The sequence below is a fragment of the Sarcophilus harrisii genome, chromosome 3 (genome assembly GCF_902635505.1).
Source record: "Sarcophilus harrisii chromosome 3, mSarHar1.11, whole genome shotgun sequence".
Classification (NCBI taxonomy): Eukaryota; Metazoa; Chordata; class Mammalia; order Dasyuromorphia; family Dasyuridae; genus Sarcophilus; species Sarcophilus harrisii.
The window spans coordinates 286,247,687-286,260,608 of NC_045428.1; the positions used below are offsets into that span (position 1 = coordinate 286,247,687).

The window sequence follows — 12,922 nt, forward strand, 5'->3', positions numbered from 1 at the left end:
TTCATATCACTCGTTAAAACAATGTCTTCCCCCTGCCCCAGCTCCTGCTGAACAATGTAAGATGATAAAAGTGCTGTATGATTTCCTAAATATAAAGTTTTTCCACTTGTGACCCCCTTTTTTGCCCAAGAAATTTTTACCTGACCTAGGTGTGTGTGTGTGTGTGTGTATACATGCATACATATATATATATATATATATATATATATATATATATATATATGACATACAAATCAAACATTTACTGATAATAAATCATAGTTTTGTCACCCACACGTTCAGTTATGAGCTTCCATCTGGGGTTGCAAATCACAATTTAAAAAGTGGGCCTTTAAATATTCTCTTCCTTCTATTTAATTTTTGGGACAACTGATTTAACATTATATCAGAGTATCAGCATAAAATTCACATCACTGACATAGTAACTTAGAATAAGTAAAATCAATAGTGTAGATAAAGGACACTTTTATACACTGTGGCAGGAGATTGAGGAATGTGTTGAAGGTTGGTTCCTAATCTTTAGTATACATGAATGACAAGAAGGAAGTTCAGCCAATTAAAAATAATCTGGGCACTTTTGGGATTCATAATATAATGGCAGATGGGAGAATGGATGGTTTTATTGTATCTGTTTTAGGATAGATGATTTTTAAAAAGGGAAAATCACTTGGAAAAACATAGATTGTTGCTTGTAGACTGACATGTGGCTGTTTGCTTATTGTAAAGGCAAGTCAGTCAAAGAGTGCTTAGGTGGTGTTTTCTACACCTGTGTTGGTTGGCTTTAAGCTATCACACAATTTCCCAGATTAGAAATACTCTCATTCAAAGTGGGAACTTATTTTTAACATTAAAGCTGAATTCGCTTCTTCATTTTCTCTATTTGGTTCTATTCTGATCTAAAAATCACCAGTATTCTTTGTTCAGAAGAATAGAAAAACATTTATTTATTCCTCTAGGTAGCTTGTGACTTCATTGAACTGATGAGCATTTATATCACTTCTCACCTTTTCCAGGGACGTGTTTTTCACCATTTTCATGAAATAATTACTGTAATACATGATTATAGGCAAGAATTAGGATGTATGCTTTTTTAACTCAATTGAATTTATAGGTATTGATGAAAATAAGCTAGTTAAAGTTATGCAGTTCAGCCCAATCCTCATTTTACTACATTTGTTTCATATTCTGGAGCCTAACAAATGTTTATTGATTACCCATTTCACATGGAATAGAAACTCAAAGGGAAGTTATCCAGTCAATATACAATAGACCTTCTATGTCTTATCATCATGTCTCTCTAGATTTCCATTCTGAAATCATCAGAGCTATGGGCCATTGTAGAAAGATATTACAGATTTCTTTTTTAAAGGGGATATGCTCTGATTACTTTGTTGCTTGGGAATTTATAGGTTAAGGTATTAATTTGAGATAAAGATGGACCCACACTGACCAAATGGGGTGTTTTGCTTGAAATGTTGGGCACATAGTTGTAGACAAGTATTTCTTGAAATAAACTGTTTTCAAAGTAAATGAGAAATGAAATTTTTTACAAGGGCTGAGGAAGACTTTCTTTACTTTGATCTTCTCTCTTCTCAGCAAAGCAAACATAAACACAAACAGAAAATAACTCCCCAAAGGCAAAACCACACAACCAACCTTTTGAGATATTAAAACAATGTCCTAGGTAATTGTCATTTAAGGGGATAGCAAACTAAGGGACCTAGTTAACCATCACATTGGAGACCACCTTTCTGATCCTATTTCTGAGAATAATATAATCCTGTGTGTTCTGAAAGTTTTAGTGAAGGCTTAAGTTTTAATAAGTCAAAACTGTATTGATATTTGAATTACTCTATATATTGTAATTTAGTTATTAACATGACATTACCATTATAATTAATCAGATAACACTGTATAGCATATTTACATACATACACAATTATTCATTGTTATTCAGTTGTGTCTGATTGCACTTTATTCATGGAGTTTTCTTGGTAAAAATATTGCAGTTGTTTGCCACATATCCCCATTTTACAGATTAAAAAACTGAAGCAAAGAGGGGTTTGACTTGCTCAGGGTCACAAAGCTACTAAGTGTCTTAGGCCAAAATAAGAACTTAGATCTTTTTGATTCCAGATTGTCTATCCACGTACCACCTACCAGCCCATTTATTATTATAATCTCTTTTAAAAAAAATATTTTCCATGTAAAAATAACTTTAACACTTGTTTTTTTTTTTTTTTTAATTGTAATTTGAAATTTTTTCCTTGTCTCTATCCCTCTCATTAAGAAATCAGGCAATTTGATATAGGATATATATGTTGTCATGCAACACATATTTTCATATTAATCAGGTTATAAAAGAAAACTCAGACCCAAAAAAAGAACAATCCCAAAGAAACTAGAAAAATATTTTTTTTAAAGTATGCTTCAATCTGTATTCATACTTCATCAGTTCTTTCTTTAGAGTTGGATAGAATTTTTCATTATAACTTGGAATTGTCTTGTATCATTGTATTCCTGAGAATAGCTAAGTCATTCAAAGTTGATCATACCATAATATTGCTATTACTGTGTACAATGTTCTCTTCTACTTACTTCACTTTGAATCAGTTCATTTAAGTTTTCCCAGATTCCTGCTTTTTATTTCTTACAGCATAATAATATTACATCACAACACAGAACACAACTTGTTTAGCCATTTCCTAACTGATGGGCATATCCTCAATTTCAATTATCTGTCACCACAAAAAGAACTGCTATAAATATTTTTGAACATATAGATTCTTTTAAAAAATGTCCTCTTATGGATATAAACTTAGTGTTGGTAATGCTGGGTCAAAAGGGTAGGCACAGTTTTATAGTTCTTTGGACATAGTTCCAAATTACTCTCCAGAATGGCTGAATCAGTTTAGAACTTAACCAATATTATATTATCCCTGCCAACATTTGTCATTTTCTTCTTCTGTCATATTAGTTTGTCTCATATGTATGAAGCAGTACCTTGGAGTTGTTTTAATTTATATTTTTCTATTCAGTAGTAATTTAAAGCATTTTTTCCATACTTTTTCTTTGGAAAATTTCTGCTCATATCCTTTGACTATTTTTCAACTTGGGAGATGACTTATAATCAGTCTTACAAATTTGCAAAATAAGGCCCTTATCTTTGAAAACTGCTGTAAATTTTTTTTCTCTGGTTTTGTGCTCTGGCTGCATTGGTGTGCTTGTGTAAATCTTTTTTAATTTAATGTAATCAAAGTTACCATTTTACACCCAGAATGCTCTCTGTCTTTTGTTTCCTCACACATCCTTTCCTTACCATAGATCTACCAGGTAAACTATTCCATGCTCTCCTAATTTGCTTATAGGATCATCCTTTATGTTTAAATCATGTAGCCATTTTGACATTATCTTGGTATATAGGGTATGAGATGTTGGGATAATAATCTCTTAACCAGCGAATCTAAGGGGTTCTCTCAACTCCTTATCTTTCCTGACCTCTCTGCAGCCAGGGTTGACCACTCTCTACCCTTCACCTTTTCATATCGCTGCTCTTTCCTGATTCTCCTCTACTTCCCATCAGTCTCCTTTGCTGCATCTTCATTCAGGTCTTGCCCATTAACCATGGAGGCGCTCTGCTCTGGACCCTTTTCTTGTCTCCTATATTGTTTCACTTGGTGATCTTATCAATTCTCAGATTCATTTATCATCTCGGCATATTGTCATTTACTGATCTAACCTTCACTTCTCTGCTAACTTCCACTGTCACATCTTCAGTTATCTATAGGAAATCTTGAACTGAATATTTTACAGGCTGAATTTATCCTGTCCCAAAGTGAACTTATCTTTCCCCTTAAATCCTCCTCATTTTCTAGCTTTTGTATTTTTTGGAGGGCATCACTATCCTACTAAATCACCCAGGTTTGCAATCTCACTATAGTCTTCAACTTTTCCCTTTCTTAGCCCCTCTATATCCAATTGATAGCCAAGTCCTGTTCATCCTACCTTTGGTAATCTTTCATATTTGTTGTTATTGAGTTGTTTTTGACTCTGTGACTCCATTTGGGGTTTTCTTGACAAATAACCAGGAATGATTTGCTATTTCCTTCTCTAGCTCATTTTACAGATGAGGAAACTGAGGCAGACAGGGTTAAGTGACTTGAGCAGAGTCACACAACTTGTAAAGTTTCAGAGGCCAGACTTGAATTCAGGAAAATGAGTCTTTCTGAGTCAAGACCCAAATTTCTGTGCAGTATGGTGCCTTCTAGCTGTCCTGTTATCTTTCAGGATGCCTTTTCTCCTCTTACACAATCAGTATCTTAGTGCATTCATTATCACCACATGCCTGGATTGCTGCAGTAGCTTTGGGATTTTCTCCATTCCATAAATCATTCCCCATTCCATTCTATCTTCCAGGAAGGCTCTTAATTTGATCTTCCTAAAGCACAGGTCCAACCATGTCCCCTCCCTGTTCAATCAACTTTAAGTATCCACTTCAGTATTCCCCTATCATGTCCAGGATCAGATATAAACCTTGCTGTTTGGCATTCAGATGCTTTCATTGCTTGATCCCTTCCAACTTTACAATCTTTTTATACTGCACTTCTAACCTCACCCCCAACCCCCAAGAACTTTGCCATCCAATGACAGGGCTTCCCTTGTTCTTAGAACCGGACACTCCATCTGCATCCTTTTTTACATCTGAAATTCTTTCTCTAACTAGTTCTACTTTCTGGCTTCCTTGACTTTCTTCAAGTCCCAGATAAAATCTCACCTTTTGCAAGAAGTCTTTCCCAATCTGCCATGATGCTAGTGCCTTCTTCCCTTTGATTACCACAAAATACCCTATGAACACCTTACTTATATTTACATATTGCCTTTGTCCTCCAGAGGTGGGAAACTTTTTTTTTTTTTTTTTCCTGCCAAAAACCATTTGGATATTTATAACATCATTTGGGGGCCATATACAATATAGAAATCAACCAGTGGGAGTTTATTCTACCTAGCTTTCTATTATCATCACCTGTGGTTGATTATGCAAATGATTTCATTGACCTTCTAAGGCCTGCTGCTGGAGATTGCCTATTCCCCCTGTCTTAGATTGTAGGCTTCTTGAGAATGGGTAAATGTTTATTACTTTTCTCGTATCCCAGCACTTAGCCCTATATCTGGTCCACACTTTGTGCTTTAAAATACTTGTTGACTAATAACTGAAGATCATCTGTAAGCAATTTCTTGACCATTAGAAAATAAAAAAGGGAGAATATTATGAAGTTGAATCTGTTTGATTTGGAGCAGCCAATTTAATCTTTATTTTTCAATTATTTCTCTCTAATGTCTTTATTTTTATTAATAATAACAAAAAAAAAAGGTATTCTTAAGGCAGTTCTGAATTGGGAAGTGAACAAAATTACTAACCTCCAAGAGTAATCTGGAGAGTGAAAAAATCAGCATATTTGCTTTTTAAAAAAATTTTTGGTCAGGATTAGTAATAGTATCTTATATTTTAAGTCTAAAAGGAGAAATAGGACACAAGGTGGTTTCACATAACTATTCAAAGACTAGTTATGTAGTTTAATTTAAGATGAATAGTAAATATATCTTAACACTAGTAAAATAAGAATTCAAATCATACCATAAGAAGTTATGAGTAATATTGATTCCAGCTTTAATTATATTGTATATTTTAAAAAATTATATAAACATTTGTTTTTAAAAATCTTTTAATTAAGAAATGTTCCCTGAAATATTTACTTATAAAATGTTTTATATTATCATCTGCTAAAAGGTAATTATTGCAGTGTTTATTAAGGACGGTACTATTCAATCTACCTCTAATTTAAATTTAACATATAACAAAAATTAACCAGATGATGTCTTCAGATCTTGAAATATAAATATAAAAACTTTTCTCAAAACCCAGTCATTTGAAACAATTCTGTATGTTTCCCTGAAAGATTTCGATTGCTTGTCTACAAAGAAATGAGTGAATGAATATATTGTGTGTAACCACACACTACCAAATAATACTTTATTCATTTTCCAGCTATTGTTTCTTTTAATAACATTGGGTGTCAGTTGAATCATCTAATTTGAGATAGCATTACTCAGATGGGAATAGTTTACACATTTGGTTATTTCGCATGTACGTTCCATTCCTTGTATGTAATAGGAACAAATTTGGAAACACTCTTCTGCAGACCCATAAAGTGACTTAGAGTCATCATTTTAGCCAAAATCCAGCGAGTGGATGTTTAGAATATGGTCTAGTTTCTGAATTGATTAGAAATATTCTATCCCCATATAATAATGGTAGAAAATAATTTGTTTGCCCTCTTGGTTTTGAATCAAATGAGTTTACTAGTCTACAAAGTAAATAAAATGGGTGCTGCATGGGAAATGTATAAAGATATGTTCTTTAAAAGGTGGTAAGAAACATGATTGATGTATATTTAGCTGTTTCATTGGCACAGTTAAATGTGTGATTGAATGAAGTTCTCTGATTACTTTTGTTTCCATTGTTGATTTTGACCATTTTTAACAATTTTTTCCAATCTTTTAAGACAGAAACTGATTTCTATTACTTTTTACTTCTTTTTTATCTCTTCAACTTTTTATTGCATTACTGTTTATCTCCTTGTTTACAAGGCAATTTAAAAAATATATTTATATGTACTTTATTTAAGTTTATTTACATAATTATGTATTAAATATATATGATTATAAATTTATATTATAATTTAATTTGCCTATTACGGATAAATATGCTAATATGTATATAGGATAAATAATTAAACATGTTTCTCAAGTTTGGGAAATCAAAGTAATTTAGCATTCAATCCAGATAGTAGTTTAAAACAAAATGGTTCTGAAGAATTTATAATGTATTTATTTTTTCAGGAGAGCTCCTATCTTCTCATTATTGTTAGTAAATCAACCCTAACTCTAAACACCTTTAGATAATTAAGAGAGGGACCATAAAAAAAGTTCCTTCTGTTAAGTTTCCCTCTTCTTGACTGTCTGGATGTTATGCATTGAAATCAGGGATCATTTTGCAAAAGGAGTGTGAGTTTCAGCTTTATGTGAAAAAAAAGCCTTCAGGGCTCACCTTTGTAACCACTTTGCTATGGGTCTTCCACAGAATCCTGGCGCATCACAGAAGCTGGAAGTTCTGATGTTCCATTGAAATCACAATGGAACGTCGTGACTTAACCTGGTAAGGGCAGCACTGAATGTGCTTCTGATTTAAGTACCCGGAAACAGTGAAGCCGGCAAGAAATATGTCGTTTCAGAGTTGGTCTCAGCTTTTCCCCAACTGTTGGGTTCCTCTTCCGTATTGATCAAGGAAGTGTGACAGTTGGTTTACAATTTTTTTTCTTCTGAACCTATGTTTATTGATTGCAATTTTTAAAAGGGCATTTAACCGTCATCATCACGTAAGTTAACTCTTCCTTTCAAATGATCCGTTTTTAATGAATTACTAAAAGGTGCAGTAATTTGTGTTTCCACAATTGATTGTCATTGATGAAAGTCAAATTATTCAGCCTTAGGAAAATCTAGAGGCCAAATAGCTAATTTGGTGAAGTCGGACTGTTTCTTTAAAAGCTGATTTCTTCTCCAAATTTTGCTTTAGTTCTCTAAAAATGATGACATTTACTAAGGCGCAGTGTGGGGAATTTCTTGTCATACAGTCTTATAAGAATTACTTATGTGGTTAAAATCATGTATCTTGTTGAGATTGTATTTATGTTTTTTAAAAATACCCTTCAATAAAGGGGGGGGGGGGAAAGGTGAGATTTAAAATGCATACACATAACATAAAGCATTGAGTCTCATTGATACTGTAGCTTTATATTCTTAGAATGAAATTAATTTTATTTTCAAAACATTTGCATTGAGAATAGCAAGACTAGTTGGATAAACCATGTTTTAAAACAAAACACCTTCAATTAAACTTTTAGTGTCAGTTCGTTAGACTGATGCTTGGAATAAAATATTTCCCCATTCCAAGTAAATGTTTTCCTTATTGATACTTAACTGGATATTTATAGTAGTATTAAAATAAGTAGAATTCTCATCTGTAAACAGTTCATTGTAAATTAGAATAAACAGACAAATCTCATTGACTGCAAAGTTTAAGGAATTAACTTTTTCTTGCTGATTGAATTGCCTAATTAAATCAGAATTGACCTGAAAACTACTTTTGTTTCATCCTTTTAAGCTACATTTCTAAAATGTGTGAGTCAACTTTTCTGTTTTTGTTGCAAATAATTTAGTATGTCTTTGGTGACTTGAGAATTTTGTAAGGTCTTGGTGTTATTCTGAACACTCATTGTCTAGGACTAGATATAGATGGTGTAGAGTATTTGAGTAAGTGATCATAATGCATGCCTGGAGTTTATAGGTTTTTGTTGTTATTTTTAAAATAAATTCCATCTGTCAGCCAGGGAATTAATTGTATGTTGTGTTAACACCTGCTTCTTTCTCTTGAAGGTAAAAAGTCAAGAATTTATATTAATTTAGGCTTTTTTCTAGTTGTGGTTCTGTTAATCTTAGTATTATACCATTTCAGTTGACTAATCTATGGATGCTTCAGAAATCAATATTGAAAAGTTAAATCAAAATCTTTTGTGCTACTAGTACACAAGGACAATATATGTATTAAAGAGTGTAAAGAAAAATAAATTTGTTATAGAAATTGAGTGGCTTGGAAATATATGAATATAGAAATCTAATGAAGATATATTTTCTAATACATTTACTAAAAAGCTAAACTACATCTGGGTATCTGCTTTGATATATTAAAAAAAAAGCTGTGCATATATATGTATGTCTGTATTTAATGATTAAAGTATGTAAAAGTATAACATATAAAATGAATTGATGAATTAAAATCTTTTAGAAAAGATTAGAATTTAAGAAATAATAAGGTTGGCTAGGTCAGTAAGTTGTTTAGGAAGCCAGGAGCTCATTTTTATCATTGGAATTAATCATCAAAATAGTGTCTTACATATTATAAGTGTGAGGAGTCTTATATATTCCATTTGTAGCATAAGCCAAAGATTCAAAGAATGTGTCATTTTGAAATAAAATATCATAGAAAATAGTCAAATATGTGAATAAAAGTGCCATTTGTGGAGTACATATCAAAAGAAAATTATATTTGTACCTAAATCAAGAGCTTTGAGCCTATTTGTGCAAGAAGAAATGAAAATGAAAAATGAATATAAAGGAATGCAATTTTAAGACTTTTTGGTTTTTCTCTCATTAAATAGTATAGTCAATCAATAAGGGAAGGGATAAAAGGGAACAAATATTAAGTAAATGCCTGCTATGTGGCAGACAATGTGCTAAGTTCAGGATAGAAAGGAAAAAAAAATAGTCCCTGCTTCTAAAGAACTCACAATCTAATGACGGAGAAAATATGCAAACAGTTATGTATAAACAATATTTATAAACAGGTAAATTAGAGATTATCTCACAGAAATAATTGCACTAATTTTAAGAAAGTCTAGGAGAAGAGTCTTGCAGAAGAAGGGCTTTTAGTTGAAATGTAAAGGAAGCCAAAGAATGTAGATGTAGGAATGAGGAGGGAGAGAATTCCAGACATGAAGGGACAACCAGTGAAAATGCTGAGTTGGAAGAATTGGAGTGTTTTATGCCAGTTTTCCACAAGGAGATTAGTGTCATTAGATTACTGAATACAATCCAATATAAGACTATGGAGGTAGGAAGGGGTCATATTATAAAGGTTTTATATTTGATTTTATGTTTGATCCTGGAGATGATAGGGAACACTAGAGATGACTGAATATGGAGTGACATGGTTAGATTAGTACTTTAGAAAGATGAGTAGGGAGAGACTTGAAAACAAGAAGACCAAGTAGAAAGCTACTGCAATAGTCTGGAAATGAAAAGATAATGGTCTGCATCAGTATAGTGGAAGTATCCGGAGAAATGAAGGGAGTGTATGTGAAGGATGTTAACAAAGGTAAAAAAGACAGGTCCTCAGGGTTGATTGGATATTAAGGGTTTACAAAGAGTAAGGAGTGAAGGATAATACATCTAAGTTATGAATATGGATGGTGGGAGGATGATAATCCTCTTGATAATGAAAGAGAATTTTAAAATAGGGGAAGGTTTGTAGAGCAAAGATACTGAATTCAATTTTGGAGATACTGAGTTTAAGATGTCTATCACCTCTCTAGGTAAAGATGTTTAATGAGCTTTAGTCAGGAAGGAAGTTAGAACTTGATAGATGTGAAAATCATCAGTATATAGATTGAGAGTTGAATTCATATTAAATAAATTGAAAATAAAACTTGAGTCTTTTACTGATCAAATCCATCTGCATGCACTTGTATCATTGGGTACTTTCCTGGGAAAAATAATCAATGGGAAAGCAGTTGCTTTGCTTCTTGTGTTAGTAATAGCTATGCATACCATTATAATTCAAATATTGGTCTATCAATATTGTGGTTATCTTAAAGAATGGCCATTGAATCTGCTTTGAAGAGGATAAAGCAAATACTAAATCATTAAAGCACTATGGTGTTAATCTTACAGTTTTCCAATATCCTTAAAAAAGATATTTATAAACATCTATATCTTATATTAATTTAACACTAATTCTTTGAAACACCTAAATGTTTTGAGAGATAAAGAGAATAGCAGTGGCTCAATTGGAACCTGCTGGGAGCTTACAGTCTACTATGGAAAATAAGAAATTCTCATACACATCCACACAAATGATTAGAGAATAGAATATGAAAGCACAAATAAAGTATGAGATTTAGGGGGAGTTTAAGAATAGTCATTCTATTGTTATTGACTGGATACATCACCTAAGAATGCACGGAGATGGCATTTAAACTGTATTTTCAAGGATGGGTAGAAATTGCATAGATAGAATTAAAGGGGATTTGTGCTTCCAGGCTGAGGCAACATAATGAGTAAAGGTACTAAGATGGAAAAGTATTAACAATATTTGGGGAATGGGAAAAGTGAATAATGGTATTTTAGGCACAGAAGATTGAAATAAAGTCAAATTGAGAAAAGGACCTTGAATCCCAGGTGAAAGAACGTTAACTTTCTTTATTGGCAGTAGGCAATTGCAAGTCATCACTGAAAATTTATGACAAAATAGTTACATTGTTGTTAGCATGTTTTAGAAAGACAGCTGTCAGTATCACCAGCTATATAAAGTTATGTCTCATAGAGAAAGTTGAACAAATGGAGTTACGTACACCTCAGATGTGATCACAGGTTTGAACATACTGTGAAGTCCACGAAATTATATAGTTTGACATGAGGAACAATTATTTATAAGAAACAGAATCAAGATATTTGTGTTTGTTGAGATAGAATCTAAGATGTTTGGAAGCTAAATTAGTTGTGGGGATTGAGAGAAAGTCAGGAATTATAGAAGACCTTTAAACTGAGGCTTTAAATTTGTGTAATAGTGAGGATGATAGTCATGAAGAGAAATAAGGAAATCAAAACAAAAGGCATATCTGGGGCTAAGATGGTGAGTTCAGTTTTTCAACTAAAAGTTACTAGCAAAAAAGGTGAAATTATTGAAAATGTGGTACTTGAACTATTAGAAAGGATCTGAGCTTGAATTATACCTCACATACTAGTTGTGTGAGTTTGGCCAATTTCACTTGAGATGCCGAATTTCATTTTGCTCAGTTGTAAAGGGATTGAAATCATTGACCATTTTGTGATCCTCTAAACCCCATATGTGGGAGTTGTGTGTGTGTGTGTACACACACACACATACATATACACACTGAAAAGGAATGATTCTGTGTAGGATTCAAGAGGAAGACCCAACAGGGAGCTGAAAAGTGATCATATCAGAAAGCATGGGAGGGGCAATAATGAGAGATCCTGTGGGGCAAGTCAAGGGTGAAGAGTTAGGGAGGGATGGGATGAGTAGTGTCAAAAGCAGTAAACTATTTGTTGGATTAATTGAACAAACAGTGGGGGATAAAAAAATAAAGTCACTGCATCTATTGAAAGAAGATTGGAGGGGAAAAAACAAACAAACAAAAAAGACCCCAAAGTAAAATAGAAGCTTGGCCAAGGTTAATGGAATTGGAGGGCTATCCAAAACAATCCTTAGCAAGAGATTCTTTTCTCCCTCCCACCCCCTTTTCCTGTAGTGAATTACTCTTCTGTGAAAAATAAAGGTGATTATCAATGTTGGAAGGAAGGAGGGGAGGGCCTCTTGTCAAAATGTCCATATTTTAGTCATCTGCTACCCACTGTGGATGATGTCTTTCTTTATGAATGTAGTAAACCTGACAAGTTTGGATGCCTCCATAAATATTAAAAGATTTGCAAGAGAGTTTAAAAAAAGTATTTTTATTGTATTTGACATTTTACTGATGATCTCAATGCTTCTGAGCTTTCTTCTACTCAATAACAGCTCTTCGTTGTCATGCTTAAGGGAAATCTGATAATACTTTAGAATACAGTTAGGTGAAAAGGGGCCCGTATTTGGAGTCAGAACCTGGTTTTGAAACCCAGCTTGTGCCATCTTTGGACAAGTCATTTGTCCTTTCAGAGTCTCTTGATTTTCTTATCTGTAAAATGGGTGGTTTGAACTAGCTAATCACTGAGGTTCCTTCTAGGGTTAAATTTGTGAATGGATCAAAATGTACTTGGTATTTCTAAAAACATTTATCCTACTTCCAACCCCACCAAATCCTTCTTTGTAAATGCTAATTTGATCATTTAATGAACTGGATTGTCATTGGATCTTTCGACTGAAAATTTCAATCATTCTTTAAACTTCCCTTAATATGATCAAGACTATTTTACTGAACTTTTAAAGTAAAATCAAGCTTCTAGGGTTCCTTAATTTACATTCAGGAAATCTAGACATTGGAAACAACCTGTTTCATTAACTACTTCT

At 32.9% G+C, this 12,922-nt stretch overlaps 1 protein-coding gene across 13 annotated transcripts in view; it reads left to right on the top strand.

Annotated features, from left to right (window-relative positions):
• The window catches only part of BBX (BBX high mobility group box domain containing), a 350,166-nt gene that overhangs the window by 127,629 nt on the left and 209,615 nt on the right, over positions 1-12,922 (top strand). For 7 of the 13 annotated variants that reach the window (XM_023498945.2, XM_023498944.2, XM_031959629.1 and 4 more), the window contains one exon: positions 7,142-7,216. The exons of 5 other annotated variants lie outside the window; for them this stretch is intronic. The gene's annotated coding sequence lies outside the window, so the exon portion shown is untranslated. One more of the 13 variants, XM_031959630.1, reaches the window with a different exon arrangement.